Below are 17761 nucleotides of genomic sequence, written 5' to 3'. Positions count from 1 at the left end.
TAGGGGAGGGGGGTGGGGGAAAGGAGAGGAAAAGTTGGAACAGATGTTTTTGCAACGGTCAGTGTTGAAATATTACCCATGCGTATATCTTGTAAATAAAAAGCTATAATAAAAATTTAAAAAGAAGATTGTTTTGGCAGCTGCACAAGAGATGGGATGCTAATGATAACAATAACAATAAAGCACTTACTATGTGCCAAACATCCAATTATTATGATAGGATTGGAGGCAGGGAGACCAAATAAGAGGCTATTACAATAATCCAGGAGAGAAGTGATAATGATCTGAAGGAGAGTGGAGATACTATAGCATTTTTTCTTGTCTCTCCCTGTAGAATATATGCTCCTTAGAGATTGTTTCAGTTTTTTGCCTTTGAATTCCCCTAGCATAGTGCCTAGTATATAGTAGGTTTTTAATAAATGCTTGCTGATTTTGACTTATTCCCCCATATGACTTTATGGTTTTCTCATCTAGAAAATAAGAGGATTCTACGGCATATTTTAAAATTTACTTCTTGGCAGAAAGGTGGGGAACTACTAGGGAAGAAAGTATATACATTGTTAAATGAAATCACTGTTTTTTGTAATTCAAAGTAGGGTTCAGTTTGGTGTGGAGAGGAATATTTCCAGGAAAAATTGTGTTGTCTAAACAAAATGCATCAATGAAATAGATATAATAACAAAAAAAGCAGTGGATATTGGTACAGATGACATGCAAGATCCCCTCCTAGTCCTAAATCCAGACTACGATAGCTGATAGGAGTTGGGGGGATGAGAGGGTGAAAGTTAATGAGAGTATACAGAAATAAAGAATATGTAGGGGCAGTAGAAGAGCCCTCCAGTCTAAGAGAGGGAGCAGAGCCAAGAAATCATCTGGAAAAGAGAGTGATTACACAGAGCAGGTGCAGAGAACCACTCAATCATTTCTACCTAATGTCAAAGTTAAATATTTCTCCAGCTGTGCTGCCCATTGGGGGCACAGCAGAGATGGTCTGCATGTGTGAGCTGAGAGGCACCGTGTCGGTGAAAGAGCTCGCTACCGATGCCATCCCATCAGCCATTTGTGTGGCCAGGTGCTCTTGGGCCTGGCTGCCAAACAGATGTAGGAGGTGATCTCTATTGGCTACTCGAGAGCTGCTTAATTCCAACACATTTATTTTTTTCCCCAGGATCATTATGGAGACAGGGACTAGACTTGTCATTTAGGGAACCCCAGATAAGCAAATCCCTCCCTACGATGAAGTTCAGCACCCTCTCTGTGACTTAGAATATTTTTTTAAATTTTATTTTGTTTTGTATTTTGTTTGTTTGTTTGTTTTAGTCAAAGGCTTAAACAGCTGCTTGGTACCCCCAAGAAGTTAAGTGACTTTCTCAAAACAATATGCATTCAGGTTGAGACTTGAACTTGTGTCTTCTCAGCTCCAATGCCATTTTTTCTATCTATTATATCACACTGCCTCTCTTTTAATATTAGGATAAATACATAAGATTATTCTATAAATAATAATATTTCTAGACCACTTTTTAAGGCTTACAAATACTTCATTCACATTCTTTCTCTTGAATCTGATAACAATCCTGTGTGATAAATATTATGGATATTATTGCGTCCATTTTATAGATGAATAAACTGGGACTCATGTAAACAGATTAGCCCAAGCTCTCACTGGTGTTAAGGTGAGATTCAAACCAAAGTCCTTCACCTCTCTCATACCGGTTCCTCATCTGTAAAATAAAACTAATAGCTTGAGAGACAGAATTAGAAAGGGCCTCAGGCCATTCTGTTCTCCATTTTGGGATCAGTTGGACCATCTAGTTCATCACCCTCACCCCAACCACGACTATAGAGATGAAGAAACTGATGTCCAATGAAAGGAAGTGATCAATACATGTGCTCTTGGCTCTAGAGCTGAAATGGACTTCAATGGCCTTTTATCTTTATAAAGGAGGAAACTTCAGTTCATGGCAGGGGAAGAAAGAAGTTGCCTAAGGTCTCACAGCTACTAAGTAGCAGAAATAAGATGTGATTCACTGTAAATGTAACATCCTAATGGGTAACTGTAGTCCATGACAGTGAGAGCTGGGAGGGCAGAATCAAACTCATCACTTTTAACTCCTGTCCCTGAAAGCATAGTGCCAAAGGGTAGAGAGTGAGGGGCAAAGGTGGGTGCCCTTCATCCTCGAAGGCAGAGTGAAAACCAGAGAGCTTGGAGTCATTCTAAAATCCATCCTGGTCAGCCAGACCATCCTTGACTAAAGGCCATTCTCCCCAGGCACGGCCCCTTGCCCGGTGTGTGAAATTCAAAGTCAATCACAGACAGGAGCCAGCCTTCCATACAGAAAGCCTTTGCCTGCTTAAAATGTGCATTTTATCCATTTGTCCCTCAGATCTATAAGAAATTATGGACCAACTGCCGAGCAAAATGATTTCTTGGAAGAGCTGGGTTTCCCATTGTGTCGAGGTAATAGAAAGGATATTACCACTATGCTAAACCTTCCTCCAGTTGACTTGCTGTGAATTGCTGGAGTAAAGGCAAAGAAAATCATTATTAAAACTTGCTTCTCCTCAAAACAAGTTGTTTTAAATAAAGTTTACATTAATCGGCAGACTGCCATCCCCCAAACTCATTATGGAGCCCAATCGTTGGCCAGGCCTTTATTAGACTTTGGGAGATTTGGATTGACATAGTCTGATTATTTTTTTCCTTTGAGTTTGTTATTTATTTTGTCTCATCGGGGAAGACATTTAAACCAAATTAAATTTGGTTCTTTTGCCAGGGATGTGTCTGAACAGCAATAACCATCCACCTCTCCTGACAGCAGGAACAGAAAGACACATGGAAATCGCTCCTATCTTGAGAACAGCCCTGGATCGGTTTGAGTGTGGAAAATGGAAATAGCCCAATTCCTGGGCTACCTTATAGGAATCTGGGATCAGAGAATGTTAGAACTCAAGAGGACTTCAGAACACAGGTCAGAGGTCAGTGAGACCTCAGGACAGAGAAATAGACTTCTCAGAGACAGACGGAACCTTAGAACAAAGACCAGAGACTGAGTCATGAAGGAAGCCCCCGAAAATGGAATATTAGAACAGAGAGAACACTTAGAACATAGATTGTCCAAGGGCCTCAGAACACATGCTGCCCAAACAGAGAGCTCTTGGAGAAAAAAAAATAGAGCTAGGAGAGCCCTTAGAGCACAGGATGAGAACAAAAATTATCATAGCTTAAAGGGTTCTAAGAACATATAACATCAAATTATAGACCCCAAAGATACCTTAGAACCAAAATAAGAGAATGTCAAAGATAGAAAACACTTGAGAATATAGAATACCAGAAAGGGAAAAACCAAGAGAACAAAGAACAGGCAAAGTCAGAGACAGAGATAGAAAAAGACCTGGGAATACAAAATGTCAAAGTTTTAGCCCTCAGAATATGTAGATTCTCAGAGAAGAAAGGAAACTTAGAAAATAGAACACACAATGTAAAGGAAGGAACCTTAAAATGTAGTACACAGAATCTCAAAGGGCAATAAGACCTTGGGACATAGAGATGTCAGAGTTAAACAAGTCCTTAAAATAAAAGGATATGGACTATAAGAAGCGAAAAATTTTAAAACACAGAATTGTCACTATTGGAGGGGAGATTAGAACACAGAAGCTCAGGAGTGGGTGACATCTTAGAACATAGGATATGGAATATAACAATTTAGAATAAAAATTTTTATGCCTCAAAAGGACTCTGGAACATCACAGGAAAATCTCAGAATTGGAAAGGATTTTAGAGCCAATCTATTTCCTTTAACAGATGAGGAAATCAAGGATTGGAGAGTTAAATGACTTGATGATTAAACCACATAGCTAATCACTGGAAAAGCCAGCTTTTGAACCCAAATCATCAACAGATGTCATCACTGCTCCATAAGGCAGAGCTGCATTTCATTCCAGTGAATCCAGCTTTCTCCAGGATCTCTCTGGAGTCTGACATTGAGCTTGAGCATACTCTCACTCTAGTCTCTTTGGAGTCTCCTAATTTCAAGTACTCTTGGCCCTTATATACCTTAGCACGATTACAGCACTACAGCACACTGAGCATGTGCCAACTGGAGAACCATTACATCACCATACTAAGTATATGGGAATTAGAGAACCATCATCTCATCAATCACACTGAGTAAACACCCTGTTGTAAGTATCCTTGCTTCAAGTATACTTTTCTAGATTTCTGGCCCTCAACAGGGAGCAAGGAAGGCTTTAATAATGAAGTCCCTGAGAGATCAGAAGTATCAAATGCTCTTGAAAGTCCAGGGAAGGCAAATAACTACACAAAGCACTCACAGAAACTAGCTATGTTCCAAGTGTATCTCAGATGCAGCTAGGTGCACATTAAATGCTGGTACTGGAAGAATCTTAGGGAAAACTAGCTCCTGAGGAAGTGAAAGGAATTGCAAGAAATGGAGGAGATTTACAGTGATTTGGGAAGCTTGAGGAGTCTCAATAGATAGTATGGATAATCCTGGGTGGGTGAGTGAGCAGGGGTAGGGAGAAGAAAATCAGCAGAGAGAAAGGAGCAAAACGGAGAGAGAAAGAGAAAAAGAAAGGGGGGAGATGGAAAGAAAAAAAGATAGGATATGTCAAAAAAAAAAAAAAGCATAGATCCCAATGTCCAACAATTTCAGTGAAGACTGAATTAATCTGTGTGATGGATGAAAGGATCAGTGGATATGAAGGGTAGGGTCAACAGTCAAAGAGGGTGCAGTGGGATTTGGTATGAGAATGAATATATGTATCCGAGTGTAGGGCAGCATTCTAAATCCTAGTTGCCGGCCTATGCATCAATTCCAACACCAGGAATTATGCTGGGGGTGTCCTGACATTCTAGATCCGAATGGAAAAATTTCTGAGCTCCCTCTTTTCTTCTCATGAAAAAAAGAGAAAAGGGACAATGGGGCAAGGGCTCAAGTAGCCTCTGACCTTGGGGCATTAGCCAACACTGGGAGAGAGAGCTCATGATGTAAGTAGGGGTGGAAGGGCTGTGCTGAGGGCACATATCCCATGATGAAGGCACTGCCACCGTTACCAGCTGGGCTTGTCTCTCTGGGCTTACAGATACTGGACAACATCCAAGGGGTAGTAGGAAATAAATGGTAGCTATAAACAGCTCAGGGACCCATTAGCACCTCTGGCACTGACACTGGAAAGGCAGGGGGAGCAGTAGATGCTTGGTTCTTTGGACTGCCATCTCTTTTGGAGACTGCCACCACCACTTTTTGAGACGATCGCCCAGTCATGATGTGGGCTGAGCAGGAGGAGCCAGCCAAAGACCTGCCAACTGGTTACTCATTTATCCATTAGTAAGTGCTTTAAGAGCCACCCCTTTATTGCTTACCATTTCCACACATTTGACCAGCTCAGCTACTGGATATTGACCACAATGATGAGCATGGATCCTGGCCCAAACTTGAAGGGTCTCTCTCTTGGTTTTTTCCACTTTTTGGTCTGTTTTTTTCTTGCCCAACGAGACAAATATGAAAATATATTTTAAAAGATTGTACATGTACAACCTGTATCAGATTACCAATTTAGGGAGGGGGGAGAGGAGGAAGGAAGGAAGAAAAATTTGGAACAAAAGTTCTCCCAAAATGAACGTTGAACATTATCTTTACACACATTTGAAAAAAAAAAAGTCTATTGAGAAAAAAAGAGAAGTATTATTATAAGCAGGAAAAAAGGACAACTGTCTAAGAGTATCATGGAGCCTGAAAAAACATCCTGTCTACATTTAGAAGGGATCTCTTGAACCTTCTTCCCTAAATGTGTCGGATTCACACGCCCTGTATGGGGATAATGGTTTTGATCAGTGTCCACTTTGATCACTGTCCAGATTCTTTGGAGAGCTGGCTTACGTTAGGGAGCCTCTTCAGTCTATGTGTGCTCAAGTGGTGGGTGTCCTTATGTTAGTGGAGACACCGATAGCTTACGATATTTATGCTGTGATCACTCTTTTTTTATTTACAAAACATATGGGTAATTTTTCAACACTGACCCTTGCAAAACCTTCTGTTCAAACTTTTCCCCTCCTTCCCCCCCCCCAGATGGCAGGTTGACCAATACATGTTAAATATGTTAAACTACATGCTAAACGTGATCACTGTTGATTTTCAGATGCTTGACTGAAGCAAAAGGAACCTTACCACCAACTTGTTCTTGGTAGAAGATGGGGAAAGAACTAAATGGCTGTAAAACCTACTGGGTAAGGCTTGGAGGCTTACTGCTAGTTTTTGATTGACTTGGTTGGGAATTCTATTGTAGGAAGCATAGGGGAATGCTTGCACAAAAAGATGGTCTTTGAAGCGGTTGATAATAAGTATATATACACACCTTTCCAGCAGCAGAAAAGGCTGAAAACATGCTCTTTCGCAAATTCATCCAAAAAGAATCATTAGGTCAGTTGTTGACATTTAGATCTGGCGTAACCCTGAACTCTGTACATAATAATAGTTCTCATTTTAAAAACTTTTAAGATTTACAAAATACTTCACTAATAGCCATATGAGGAAGGGAAAATAGGATCATGCCTTCAACTGATTTATTCAAGAAGCATAGATTGAGCACCTATTATGCACCTATTGAACACTGGGACTACAAATGCATGAATGAATGAAAAAGCATTTATTTATCACCTACTATGGGTCAGGCACTGTGCCAAAGATTAGAAGATAAAAACAAAAATGAAACCATTCCTGCCCTCAAGGAGCTTGAATTCTAATAAAAGAAAGCAAATATAAAATACAGGCAAAATCCCACAAGGGAGAACACATCACTAAGACCTATGTTAAGAATTTCACAAATGATTCAATGGAGAGCAATTTGGAACCATGCCCAAAGGGCTATCAAACTGTGCACACTCTTTGATCCAGCAGTCTCATTACTGGGTCTGTATCCCAAAGAGATCATAAAGGAGGCAAAAGGACCCACATGTGCAAAACCATTTGTTGCAGCTCTTTTTGTGGTTGCAAAGAATTGGAAAATGAGTAGGGGAAATGGCTGAACAAGTTGTGATACATAAAGGTAATGGGATATTATTGTTTTATTAAAATGATGAAGAACCTGATTTTAGAAAGGCCTGAGAAGATTTACATGGACTGATGCTGCGCAAAACAAGCAGAATCAAGAATACATTGTATACAGTAACAGCGAGATTATGCAATGCTTGACTAAGAAAGAATTGGTTCTTTTCAGTGATTCAATGATAGAAGGCAATTTCAATAAATTTTGGATAGAAAACTCCATCTGCATGCAGAAAGGAAACTATGGAGATTGAATGTAAATCACCACATGCTAAGCTCACTTTTTTCTATTTTTTTTTCTCTTATGATCTTTTCCTGTTTACTCTGATTTCTCTCTCTCAATATGATTCATAAAGAAATGTATATTTTAAAAGTTAATATATATTTATAACCAGGAAATAAATAAATGTTAAGGGGAAAAAAAAAAGAATTTCACAGCACCTGTTGAGGTAAGTAGAAATAAAGTGGAATGAGCATCACTGATTTAGAGAAATGACAAATACTTAGGTAGCTTCTGGCCCAGTCCTTCTGTAAAAGGTTGAATATTTCTTTAACTGTAAGAGAGAAAAAAAGGGGAACCTGATTCCCAAAGAAAGCTCTCTCATTACTTGCTCCTGAGCACAGGAACAGTTTGTGTGTTGATATTGAAAAGAATCTGCAATCTCACTTATATGAGCATTACCCCCCCAACAATGTAGATTATAACCCTTCCAAGTCTGCCCATTCTTATGGGAATCGGCTACATGTCTTCCCATAAATTCACTACAAAGGCTACCAATCATCCTAGAAGGCTGGAATGGGAGAAATCTTCCACATGTTCTCTTGATAGCATTAGTTCTATTTTTCAGAAGAGAAAACTGAGATTCATTAAAGTAAAATGACCTACCCAGCATCCCACAGCTAAAAATGGCAGCACCACAATAAGAGTCTAGCTCTATTTTTCACTTATAGTATTTTCTTTTTTGTAAGATGTATGTATCTTATGTAAAGATAGTTTTCAACATTCATTTGTGTAAGATTTTGAAATCCAAATTTTTCTCCCTCCCTTCCTTCCCTCCCCTCTCCCCCAGACAGAAAGCCAATCTTAAATAGGCTATACATGTACAATCATGTTCAACATATTTCCCCATTAGTCACATTATGAAAGAAGGGGAAAATCATGAGAAAGAAAAAACAACAAAATTTAAAGCAGGGAAAATAATCTGCTTTGATCTGCATTCAGTTCCTTCTCTCACTGTAGATGTTATCTTCTACCACAAGTCTTTTGGGATTGTCTTGGATCACTGTAGTGCTGAGAAGAGCTAAGTCTATCATAGTTGATTATCACACAATGTGAGCCCAAATCTTTTTGCCAGATATGTAATTGGCTATTTTTATGCCTCCATAAGCCATTCCTGGGACAAGAGAACCTCACCTGGTGCGAGGAGTGGAAAAGAAGGAATCTCTCTGGCAGTTCCCTCTCTCAACTAATTCTTACTGGCTAATCGATAAAATCTTCTGCTGAAGGACTGAAAACACTTTCAGCACCTTCTAAATTTCAGTACCCCCGGACAAAATCCTTACTGCCCCACCCTAGTTACAACTCTGTTTTCCACTCCTAAATCCTGTCCTACTTCTGCTCTAATGAGCAGATTCTCTTGAATAGAAACTGTCTTTTAATTCTTCAACTTCATGTCTTTCTCCCTTCTACCCCAGCCTGTCAAGTAAGGTAATGATCTTTAAACAAACATTTAAATGCTTGAGATGAGACTTAAAGGAATCCTACTGTCAATCTTCCTGTAAGGCAAAGCTTCTTCTTCAAATGTGAATAACTACCCACTAATGTATTCATTTGTTGAGGATATTTATGTTTTGCTTTTTCTTAAATACCCAGAAAGTCAGCTTTTAATTCAATTCAATAGGGTATTACTAGCACATCGAACCAGGCAGTACTGGCATGAGGGAACAAAGGAAAACATCCCACCAGAACTAAGCATGCCATTAAGTCCCCCTTCTCTCTGGGTCTCAGTTTCCTCACCTGCCATCTGAGGCAGCTGTACTCAATCATCAAGGTCCCTTCCCTCTTCAAAGAAGCACTGGGCTTGAAATAAGGAAGGCACTTCTCATTAGGGGCCAGAAGGGAAGAAACATTTATGTAGTACCAACTATGTACCAAGGAGGTTGCTAAGCACTCATTGCAACTGTTATTCCATTTGATCCTTGAAACAGCCCTGGGAGATAGGTGCTACTATTATTTTTATAGATGAGGAACTTGAGGCAGAGGAGATCGAAGTTCAGGCTCCCACAGCTCGTCAGTGTCTGAGGCCAGATTTTAAACTGAGGTCTTCCTGACTCCAGACCCAGCACGAGATCACCGACTGCCTCCCAGAATGACTTATACATTGCCAAATAGGACTGGTGTAGTCATTCTTTCAGATTACCTGTATTTGTCTATTGCTGGGGATGGAGAGGAATCACCAGGAAGTGAAAGCCATGAAAAAACAAAGGAGGCTTTTTAAGAACCCTAGTCCTTTAGGGAATTCCTTGCCACATTCAACCACTTTGACCGGCTTTACTGGTACCGATTTTAAAAGATAGTGCAATGAAATAGAAGAATCACGGGAGGTAGAGACAGAAAGCCGGGATTGGAGGGCCAGCTTTCACCTTTCTTGCTTGAAGGATGCCCGGGCAAGTCCCTTAAGCTCCGGGGGCCTCAATTTCCCCCTCTGTAAATAAAAATAAGCACACCTCTACTAAGTCCTTTCTAAGGCATTTGGGAGGAAAGGAGTATATACGTTTTGATTTCCTATAGAGATTCTCTAAGGCTTTGGGAACAAAAGCTCCTGGTCACTGACAAGCTTGCTGGCCCATTAAGGAGAGCATTCTGCCACTGGGCAAGAGAAACCTTGAATGTGGCTCTCTGTACATCTGGGGACCCACTTCTCCTCTCTCCTCCAAGATGGGCAGCAGCCAAATGCCAGCATCCAGCTGCTTTCATTTTCTAGAAAAGCCAGCATCCTTGCCCCTTAAAATGAACAGCTCTGTCCTCCACCCAGCTGCACAAAGGGCTCCCCCTTTTAGGTAAAGGCAACTGGGACAGGAGACATTTTTCAGACACCTGAACGCACTGAGAAGATGGGAGAAAAAGCGGGATCTCCGTGGAGCACCTTGGCTCCACCACCAACAGAGGACAGGGGGGAAGAGTCAACCTTTTCCCTGCTGCCCAGAAGCTGTGATGTTCCATCTGAACAAAGTTAGTCTTTATGTAAGACAAGAATTTCGGTGCCTCGAAAACGATTCACAAAATAATCAAGAGTGATGTATTTAGGACTCACCTCAGCTTTCCAAGGGGAGCCAATTATAGCAGCAAAGTTTCTTTAAAGGGCTGTTTGGAGAAGGAGAGCAGGAGCCACTCATCTGTGGCTGGATGCTCTCAAGGACAAGCAAAGGGTTCCTGATATGATTGAATTTTACAATTAAATATGACAGCCGGTCACTGTTCCTTCCCCTGCTCTTGGCCCCCAGACTCCTAAATCTTGTCTCCTCACTTTGTGTCTGGACGCCGCAACGAGACGGAATGGCCAACCAGTGGCTCCTGATTACCCAAATCAAGGAGGCAGGCCACGGGCATGGACAAGAAGGCAGCAGTTGTTGCCAATAGCTCTGATTAGGGCACCGGTTCCTCTACTCTTCTGAGGCTTTCTGAAATCAAGAGAAAGAAAAGGAACACATGAATGGGTATCCCCTTAATTGGCCTCTGTATGGCGGCTTCAGAGCTAGATATCATATGGGAAAGAAAAGAGGGGGACCAAGAGAGGCAAGAAGAAATTCTTTGTGACAGAGTAGTAAAGGCTCCAGAGGCAGCTAGATGCCTCCAGAGTATCAGGCCTGGAGTCAGGAAGACCTGGGTTCAAATGTTGCCTCAGATATTTACTAACTGTGTGACTGTGAGCAAGTCACTTCACCTGTGTTTGCCTTAATCCACTAGAGAAGGAAACGGCAAACCACTTTAGTATCTTTGCCAAGAACCTCCATGGACAGAAGAAGGGTCCATGGGGACGCAACAAGCAACAACAGAAAAGAAAAAGCAATGTTATCCAAATTACTTTGTGTCTTAAGACTTGCCTAATGCACTTGGCTCAAGACCTCGGGCATCTTAAAGCCCAGGACAAGGTTTCCAGGAAACCACTCAACACAGCAAATCATATACAGACATGAGGGGAAAGCCAAGGGTTACGATGCTCTCGTGAAGAGATTTAACATGGTTCTCTTTCTCTTTCCTTCTCACATGAGCAACTTAATCCCTGTAATTATACATCATCTAGCTTCAAACACCAACCTGTGGACCTTAGCTCTTGTTGCCATTACCTGCTGACCACCTCGGAGTGGGAGGGAGCCACGTGAACCCTTGTCAAAGGTACCAACAGCCTCTGCCTACCCTCTGTTTCAAGCGCTCATGAGCCAAAGGGTTCTTTCTCACTGGAGGTCTTCAATCTGGTATTCCTTGACTCTATAAATGACTCAAATCTCATTATCTAACATACATTAGATAACAAGTCCATTCAACTTTGGGATCAGGCAGCTGGTGGTACGCCGGGTGGAGTGCTCGGAAGCAAGAAGATCTGAGTGCCTCGGACACTTAACTGGGTGGGTTGCTGGGTAATTCCTCTCAGCCTCAGTCCCTTCACCTGTAAAGGAGAAATAATAATGATACCTACCCCACAAAGTGGTTGTGAAGACCAAATGAGAGTATGTTGAAAACATCTTCAAACTTTAATGCACTGTATATTTCCTACCATTCATTCGGCCTCCACAACACGGCCTTCTTCCATCCCCTGTCTTTAGAACATTTACTCCAGGGCATAGCACACAGTATGGACGCTTAATGTGTTCATTTGAGAAAAGTACAGGGGATATAGGAAGCATCGTGGCAATATCGAGGAAGGATACCTACTGTCATCATCAAGGCTGGAGGAAGGAGCAGCCATTATCTATTCCCCCCTTATTTGACAGATGGGGAACCAGAGGCCCAGAGAGGAAAAAAAGGAGATTTAGCCAGGAATAACGTGGTTAACTGTTAAGGGAAAGATGAACATCAAACCAGAATACTCTGAAGAGGTTTTATAAAAATACACTGATCTCTATATTACTAGAAAGCGTTAGAAGCCAGATTGTGGGAGGGATGGGTCAGGGGAGGTGACACAGAGCAGGTGGGCCTGGAGGGATGAGTAATTTTACCCCAGGAGGGGATTGTGGGAGAGAACATTCCTGGCACAGGGAACTAGATAAGCCCATGAAGAGGGAGTGTGAAAGGGAGCCTTCCAGGAAAATCAGAGGAGTGCCACAGATGGAAAAAGGTTAAGACTGATTCCCCTAGAAGACAAGGGGATCTAGATCAGCCAACATTTGCATGGAGACAGGATGTGTCCCACTCAACACTCAACACTCATTTTGCTGGGGACTTGGAAGAGCTGAAAGGTCTGGGCGGTAAACAAGATTAACCATCTCATTCCAGTATGGAATTCCATCCGTGTGGGTATCATTTGCACTTATGCAGATTGCCACCCTTGTAGGACCTAACAGAGTGCTCCACAGCTGCTGTTGCTCCCTTAGTGATAGGCTTCACACAATGTTGGGTGTCCAGGACCAGGGAGTTGAGCGTCCCCTGCCTTTGCCCCAATCAGACTGCGTCTGCAGTAATGTGTTCACTCCTGGGTACCACACTTTAGGGATGACATTAAAAAGTTAAAAAGTATCCAGAGAAAGATAATCAAGGCTTTGAGACCTTTCATGGTGAGATTCTGTGCCATTGAGTTCTCCAGAGACTTACCCAACTGCCCCTTTCCCCACTGCAAAGAGAGTCTATACAGAGAGAACTCATACATAACGGGCACAAAGAGATAGTTTGCAAGCAATAATCAATCATTATAGTTAGGAGGAGAGGGGAAGACAGAGACATCATTGCATCCTCCCTGATTTGCTAGTTGGGAAAACAGAGACCCAACAAATTGGGATTTGGATTTCTGGCCACTGGAGGTCAACAGGTTCCAGGGTTCAGGCTGCACAGTGAACTGATAAGGTCAGGAAACACTTCCTAATATGGACCAGAGAGCAGCAGGAAGGGGGCAGGAGAGGGATGAAGCTTGCAAAGAGTGGGCACAAGTCCCCCCCCCCACTGACTTCATAGGACATCACTGGAACATGTTCAGTTCTGTCAAGCCTGGGGTTCTCTGACTGGAATCTAGAGGACCAGGAGACTGGCAAACTCAGGTGTCAGCCAATTTGAGAACTAGATTTAGCTCTCCCAATGGTTTTCACACAGAGGCAATAGCATTTAATGGGACCTTATTCAAAGCTTCTTTTAAATGATTTCAAGAAAAAGCACCTTGGTCAAAGTTGCTCATAAAATCTGTCTTGTGTATTATGCTTTGGGCTGCCTGGAGTACAATGGTTGTGAGGTGGAGGAGAGCAAAGGCCCAAATCCTGTGTGATGGCCTTGGGGCAAAGCCCACACCGAGAGAACCACATTGGCCCAAAGCCCCAGAGGCCAAGCAACTTAGGCAATCACAGGAGAGAAGAATCGATTAGTAGCTATTTCTAGAGTGCAAAATGATTGAATTTGCAGTAAGACCTGGGTTACATGTGCAAAACTGTTTGTGTAGAGGCAAGAAACTGGAACTGGAGTGGATATCCATCCGTTGGAGAATGGCTGAATGAGTTATGGTATATGAAGGTTATGGGATATTATTATTCTATAAGAAATGATGAGCAGGAGGATTTCAGGGAGGCCTGGAGAGACTTACAGGAACTGATGCTGAGTGAGTGCAGAACCAGGAGATCGTTGCATGACAACAAGATTATGTGGTGATAAACGGTGATGGACTTGGCTCTTCTCAACAAGACAATTCCAACAGACTTGGGATGGAAAGTGCCATCTGCACCAGAGAGAGAGCTATGGAGATTGAATGGAGATCAAGGCATAGGATTTTCACCTTTTTGTTGTTATTTGTTTGCTTCTTTTTTTTCTTTCTAGTGTTTTTTTCTGTTTCGACCTGATTTTTCTTGCACAGAATCACAAACGTGGAAATATGTTCTAAAAGACCGTACATGTTTAACTTATATCGGATTGTTTACTTGCTGTCTTAGAAAGGGGAAAGTAATGAAGGGAGGGAGAAAAATCTGGAACATAGTCTTAAAAAAGTGAGTGTTGGAAACTATTTTTACATGTATTTGGAAAAATAAAATTCTATTTATAAAAAGAAAGGCCTGGGTTTAAATCCTGTCTTTGAAACAGAGCACAGATCTGAAGCTAGAAAGTACCTCAGGGGCCATGTAGACCAAGGCTTTCATTTTATAGACAAGAAAACTGAGGCTCAGAGGGATCAAGTGACTTGCCTATTGTCACACAATTCACTCTCTCAGCCTCAATTTCCTCCCCTATAAAATGGGAATAACATTAGCATGGAATTATTAAGAAACTGGTGAGATCGTGTATATTGAGCACTTTGCAAATTTTGAAGCTCTATAGATGTCCATCATCATCATCATCGTCATCATCATCATCTTTATTAATTGGCTCTTTACATTTTTACACAGATATTTCCAAGTCTGTGAACTAATTAGGGTCATTATTATTGTCTTTGCTTTTTCAGATGAGAACTAAGACTCTGATTTAGGAAATGAAGGTCACAAAATTAGTCATCAACAGATCTGGGACTTGAACCTTGGTCTTCTGACTCCAAGTTCATAATCCCATAGGGAAGTGGAGTCAGCTCTGCCTTTGGTCAGAATAGAGAAATTTGAGAAAAAGCACTATGATGAAATTTAATGGGAATTAGCCTCCCTGACCCAAAACATTTTCCCCATTGGCCGACCACAGAAGGAGATTCATACCATTAGATAGTTGATGCTAAAAACACTATGTCTCCAGAGTCCTCTGTTGAATACATTTATCTGATGGGGTGGCAGAACATAACATCTTAGCCATTAATACGCTATTGGCTATTAACTTTCAGTTGTGTCTAATCATTTATGACTCAATTTGGGATTTTCTTGGCAGAGATGCTGGAGTGGTTGGCCATTTCCTTCTCCAACTCGTTTTACAGATAAGGCAACTGAGGCAAACAGGGTAAAGTGACTTTCCCAGGGTCACATAGCCAGGAAGTATCTGAGGCCACATTTGAACTTAGGAAAAGGCATCTTCCTAACTGTTCCTGACTCTAGACCTAGCACTCTAACCACTACAGCATCCCCTAGCTGCCCAGGCTATTAGCTTAGCACAGATTTATTCAGCAGATGAACACTCCCCCTTGGACAAGAGAGGACAAGGTGCTGAAGAAATTAAACATTTAACAGGGAGTTGAGGGAAAGGTGTACAGGGTTGGGAAAGAGATTGTCAATCAAGTTTCATCACAGACCATTATCCTACTTGATGACTTCACTAACACAATTAGATTAGATATAGTTCAAGATCGTAGAAGTTTTTCTTTTACATCAATCCAAAGTCTTCCCCTCTACAACTTCTGCTCATTTCTCCTGGTTCTGACTTGTGCAGCCAAACAGAAAGCATAATGTCCTTCTTCCATGAGATAGTCTTTTTTTTTCTCTGAGGCTGGGGTTAAGTGACTTGCCCAGGGTCACACAGCTAGGAAGTGTTAAGTGTCTGAGACCAGATTTGAACTCGGGTCCTCCTGAATTCAGGGCTGGTGCTCTATCCACTGCGCCACCTAGCTGCCCCCTTCCATGAGATAGTCTTCGAAGTACTTTTAAACAGCTGTGATGTTCCCCCTGAGTCTTCTTCTAGTTAAACATTCTCAGTTCCATCAATTGAGCCTCATAAGGAAGAGTTTCAAGGCCTTTCACCAGCCTGTCTACTCTCCTCTGGATATTCTCTAGATTGCCAGTGTCCTTCTAAATGGCAATGTCCAGAACTAAACATATTATTCAGTTAAGATATGCTCCTCTCCAATCCTGGATGTAGTTTACTATGGTCTTGATGTTTTTTTAAACTTTCTTATCATATGGCTGCCTCATATTGAACTTGCAGTCTACTAAAGCTCCTAGTGTTTTTTTCAGAAAGACTCCTCTGAAATCATGCTGCTCCCACCTCATACTTGTAAAAATGATTTTTAACCCAATTTTCTTTCCTTTTTTGCTGAGGTAGGTTAGTTATATGGGTATGATTATCCCAGTTTTACAGATGAGGACACTGAGGCAAAGTGAATTCAGATCATAAGGCTTAGAGCTTGGAGGAGCCTTAGAGCCCATCAAATTCAAATCCACATGTTACAGAGGGGAAAACTGAAGCTTGCTCAAGATGACACAATTAGTAAGTAGCAGAGGCAAGGCTTGTGCTCAGGTCTAATGCTTCTTTCCACTAAAGCTCTGTAAGAATATTATAACTGAAGCTATAATATGATAGAGCTGACTTTAGTTAGAGATATCTAGTCTAAGTCTCATCCTCTCCCCATTAGACAGATTAGGGAATTTAAGAGTCAGAGGATTGACTATTTGTTCAAAGTAACATAATGAGCAAATGTCAGAGACTGGATTCAGACTCAGTTTCCCTGATTCCCAGTCAGTTCAAAGTTTTTCTAAATTTTTTCTCACTTTACTTTATAATTCCTTATGTGCTTCAAGTCATCTTGACAGCCAACATCCCATGGTATCTTCCCAGGAGCATGGGAAATCAGAAGAGCAAGGATTGTTATCTCTATTTTGCAGATGACAAAATCTAGAGAAGGGAAATGACTTGCTTAAGGCCACACAGTAGGTCTGTAGTTCACATCAAGTCTTCTGATGTTCAGTTCAGGGCTCCACAAAACAGAATTATCCCACAAACAGAGGAGCTTCCTATATTTCAGAAGTAATCTTTCATGAGAGTCCAAAACTAGAAGCAAGTCAAACTCGGGCAGGCTGGCCTAACAGAGGGACACATTCCTGGCCTGGGAACTGTCATATACAAGTGCTCCCCTCTCTAATGAGCCGAGCCCCCCTCCCCCCCGCCCCAAGCTAATGTAGCACGGTAAAGGGCACAGACAAAAACCGGACAGAGCCAGACAAGGGCAGACAAATGGAGGGTCTCTGAGACATTGAATCAATAATTCTGGAGCCAGGCCCCTGTCCACTGTGTCACTGCTACTGCCGTTATTAATATTACTTTCTTCCATTCCATTAACATTGCAAATAGCAGCCGACTCATCCTGTTTGAATCCTCCCACAACCCAGACATTGCAGCAGAGAGTCATCTTAAGCAAGTGATGTCAGGGTCCCATAAACTCTGACAAGTGGTCATCCAGCCTTTGCCTGAAGACTTCTGGGGGAGGGGGCTCCTGGGTGGCTCCAGGTAGATAGGGAATGTAAAGCACTATTTGAATGTCAGTTCTTACCTTCTGAGGCAGCCATTCTACTTTGGGGTAACTCGTCGTTGGGAATTTTCTCCTTGCATTAGGCCCAAACCTATCCATCTGCTCAAAAGATGCTGTCAAAAGCACAGTTGTCACTAACTGTGTGGCAGAGTTGTCACTGCCCAAGCCTTCAGTGCAGCTGGCAGCCCAGCCTGGCAGACAAAATGTCCCTGGGGATACACAAAGCCCAGGGGAGCACAAACACTCGCATGCAGAGAAGGAGATCCCAGGCCACCAAACACCCTAGACCCCCCCACTTCTCAGCCACAAAGAGCCCTAAGCTCGCTCCTTTGCTCCCCCCAACTCTCC

General features: G+C 42.0%; 2 long non-coding RNA genes across 3 annotated transcripts in view; both read right to left on the bottom strand.

Annotated features, from left to right (window-relative positions):
* LOC141548441 (uncharacterized) overlaps positions 1-10490 on the bottom strand; it is a 54097-nt gene extending 43607 nt beyond the window's left edge. For both annotated transcript variants that reach the window (XR_012483947.1, XR_012483946.1), the window contains exon 1: positions 10382-10490. This is a non-coding gene — a long non-coding RNA (uncharacterized LOC141548441). The remainder of the gene's footprint in view (positions 1-10381) is intronic.
* Positions 10491-10508: 18 nt separating this feature from the next.
* LOC141548440 (uncharacterized) overlaps positions 10509-17761 on the bottom strand; it is a 91760-nt gene continuing 84507 nt past the window's right edge. The window contains exons 6-7 of the long non-coding RNA XR_012483945.1: positions 11415-11734; positions 10509-10748 (exon numbers count right to left, since the gene is read on the bottom strand). This is a non-coding gene — a long non-coding RNA (uncharacterized LOC141548440). The remainder of the gene's footprint in view (positions 10749-11414; positions 11735-17761) is intronic.

The sequence above is a fragment of the Sminthopsis crassicaudata genome, chromosome X, assembly GCF_048593235.1.
Source record: "Sminthopsis crassicaudata isolate SCR6 chromosome X, ASM4859323v1, whole genome shotgun sequence".
NCBI classification, from domain to species: domain Eukaryota; kingdom Metazoa; phylum Chordata; class Mammalia; order Dasyuromorphia; family Dasyuridae; genus Sminthopsis; species Sminthopsis crassicaudata.
The sequence above is the reverse complement of the archived record's forward strand: the minus strand, read 5'-3'. Positions and strand labels throughout refer to the sequence as shown.